Genomic DNA, 3,875 nt, shown 5'->3' with positions numbered 1-3,875 from the left:
CGGAGCGGGGCGCGGTGCCGGCGAGGCAGCGTGAGGGCGGCGCAGCTCCGCCGCGGCGCGGGGCTTGCAGGCTCCCTCCCTAGATATTAAAAATAAGCCATTTAACACAGCCTGCGTGAAAGAGTAATGCGCTGGTAACAAATCCAGACAAACCACTTAACAACTCTCTTCAACGTGAGTTGTTCTGGCAATTGCTGAAAGGGATACAGGATGGCAGGAGATTACCTATACAGCATAGCCGCAACCAGCTTTCTCTCATTGTTTGCTAGCTAGATGAATTTGCCACAAAACTGTTTTGGCTTTATACTGTAAGGAAACTTACAGTAAGTATATGCTGATGTCAGTCTTCGGTTCATCTCATTTGCACCAAGGGTACACAAGTCAGAATATTTGCCTCAGTAGAGTTTAAATATCTAGCACATTGACTGGGAAAAAAGTCTTTTAAAATAGGTTGAAAAAGAATATTTCAGTAAGAATATATGCTAAAGGGCAGAAACAGAAGCAAGGACATTTAAGCAGTGTGTTTTTTCCACTGCTGGTAATAAGCCTTGCATGGCTTCCACTCAGGCTGTTGCCAGGTGAGGCTCGCAGCACAGGGAGGGATCGGGGTTCTGCATACCCTAAAGGCTGCTGAGCATTACCATGCCAAAGTACTCCAGCACAGCAGGGAGAAAGGGAGATCAGAAGAGGTAAGTAATGACTGAGGATATAGATACCTGAACTTCAAAGGCAGTTGCAGAAAACTTAACTTCTGAGACGATATCCTAAAGTAAAAGGATGAGGGGACAACTGCTTCACAGCTTCTTGTGCTGAGGATTCCTACAGCTGATTCCCTGCGCCAGGACTAGAAAAACTACAGCTAACCAGGATATTCACTACTAGATTGTAAACATCTAATAGCACACCAGATCTGAGGCCCAATGTATTTGACAGTGTCCTTCTATTAGTATGATTCTGTGGAAATAAAACCATAAGAATACTTAAGAGAGCTGCTTGACTTTTGAAGATAAAAATACATTAAGAGAACTTCAAGTCTCCTTTATTTTTCCTCCACAGAGAACAGAAATGAATAGTGACATAAAGAAGAAATTTAAATGTTTTATTTTGTGAATTTAGACTAAGCATGCAGAGTGGTTAAAGAACTTACTATGTACTTACTAGAGATGTATATGGAAGAGTTTTATAATTCACATTTTATCACAAGGAAAAAAAGTGACACAAGCAAACATTAAATGAGATGAAACAACTAAAGCATTTTTAAAGACACTAATTAGTATGTGTAAAAATAATTAAGAAGTTATGTGTCATGGAGACATGGTACTGGATATTCAGAGCTGTAAATATTACTTAAATCTTTTATCTAACAGAAAATTTTCAAGCAAAATGGGCACTCCTCCCCTCCATTAATATATATTTAAAATAATGTATTCAGGAAAACATTTGTGTTATTTCATGGCAGAATAGTGCAATCTATATATTATACTTCAGTAGAAAACAAGGGAATGAGATGACCTACTTGACAGAGCAACTTGCTGATGGAGCAACACACAAGAAATCTCAAGCTTTTCATGTTGAGAAAGGTTATTATATTTATGTTCTGCTTAAATGTCCTGTAAGTAGACAGCATAGAAGTTGAAGACCATCCTACCCGCCTCTGACATAGAAGCTAACACAAAGCTATTTTAAATAATTTCATGTTCCCTCAATACCACCTCATGTTTAAAAAAGCTGAGATTTGTAGCAACTACTGGCAAGTTTAGCTGCTCAGAGACAGCTTGGACCTTATTTAGGGGGTCAGACTTCGGCCACTGACATCTAAGATGGTCAAACTTACTAGTCACTTACAAAAACTCTTCATTTTACATGCTTATTTACACAGTGCCTATGTTAAACCAATAGTATTATACAGTGTCTAGAATAACAAAACGCATCTTGTTTTGATTAGTATGTCACTTTCCAAGAGAAACTCTTCATACATGAGCAGGGCCATTTAACTAACTATAAAAATCAGCAAGAACTGGGGGTCCTTTTACATTTTCAGTATTTCTGTGACAATCCATTTGACTAGAAGGTATTTTTAGGCTCTGTTAAAGCATGACTGACATTTCTGTTAATTCCTGAGCAACATTAAAATGCTGCACAGCATACTTTGGGGAAGATAAGAGACCAAGTTTCTCCTTATTATGTTAGTATAAACTCAATAACTTCACTGAAGTTATGGAATTACTCTGCTCACAAACCAATGGAAGTTTCAGATCTGTTCAGTTGAATTGTTACATATGGTAGAGCATGGCTGTCAGTTAACCACAGCAGAGTAACAATTCCCTTCAAACAATTCTGAGTTTGCACATATGACAGGAAGAGAGACCCAAGTTGTTTAACCTGACAGCATCACTTTAAATTTTACTCAGTCTCTGTTTAAACCAGTTTTGATGTAGTACTCCAAGGCTGAAAATAATTAATTTTCCATTCATTCATTCATGTGTGGATTATATTTACTTATGAACATTACTATCTGGATGTCACTAATGCGTTGTTTTGAGTGACATTTGTGCTTCAAAGATACTAATTTACTGAAATAGCAATATATTTGCTCAGCAGAGTGGTAATGCAAGTTTCCCTGCACGGCCCAGGAAAAAGAAGGTCATCCCATCATCTTTCGCCTGTCAACTTCTTTCAAGTCTTTAAAGACAGTATCTGTACATACACATAGAAATGGAAACTATTTACCTATTCTGATCTTTGGCTAAGAAAGTGTCTCTGCTACCCCACCAAACCACTGCGGAGAAGGAGGAGGTTTTTCTTCTTTAGACACATCATAGAATAAGCAGGATTGGTTTTATCATTAACCCTCAGCCAGTCAGAGAATATGAATTCTTTTCACATAATCTCATTTAAAGAAGAAGAACTTGTCTGAACAAAGAGATATAAACATTTTGGAAGATAAGGAAACTTCAAGTTAGGGATCTGTCTGTACCAGAGTAGCGTGAGACTAAAATAAACAACAACCACAACTATAACAATGAGTTGATAACCTTTAGCTTCAAACTTCAGCAACCTGTGATTGCAGTAAGTGTAATTCTTCTGACTGTAATCTCTCCTACAGGAAGACATTAATAGTTAAAAATGGGAGCTCATTAATATCACTCATTTGGCAATTTCAGAAGGTTGTGCTGTTTTCACACAGAACATGTCAAATTACTTGAAAGCTCAAGAACAGCATCTAAAAGAGGACTTTGCCCTGTAAGATCTGAAGAAACAAACTCTGGTAATGATAACAAGACTTTATGTTTTAACAATTTATCAGAAAGGCAAATATTAGCATCATGATGGCCTAAGCTCAGAACAGTAATATCCTTTTCTCAATTACTGTAAGAATACTATCACATACATTTTTAAACATTCTACTTTAAGGTTTTCAAATAATGCACAGTTATGGATAGAAAATAAAAGAGAAAGTATTTTTCAAAAGGGAAAAATATGAATTACACACTACATACAACTAGTTACATTGAACTAGCGCTTCTGGCAAAATAAAAAGCTAGAAATCTTAAGGATGGTTGAAAGAGCTGTATTTCATTAGCCTTCTGTCACAGGCCCTCAACACTGAACTTTGCTTTTTAGCTAACATAGGCAATCATCAGCTACCAGCCTAATCAGAAGGATGTCAGCTAGTTGCAGAAAATAAGATGGAAAATGAAAAGACTAAATGTTCACTCTAGTGCAAATCTTCAGTAAGAATCGAACCCTGGCAAAACACATATTTAATGTTAAGCTCTTCAGGTGGGGAAAATGTTAGGAAACATTCTTTAAACTGGATTAGTTGACAGAGTAAGATATTCCTAGGTGAATGGTACCTACCACATTCATCTGAT

The sequence above is a fragment of the Apteryx rowi genome, unplaced genomic scaffold, assembly GCF_003343035.1.
Source record: "Apteryx rowi isolate R43461 unplaced genomic scaffold, aptRow1 scaffold_731, whole genome shotgun sequence".
Classification (NCBI taxonomy): Eukaryota; Metazoa; Chordata; class Aves; order Apterygiformes; family Apterygidae; genus Apteryx; species Apteryx rowi.
This window is presented reverse-complemented; position numbering follows the sequence as displayed.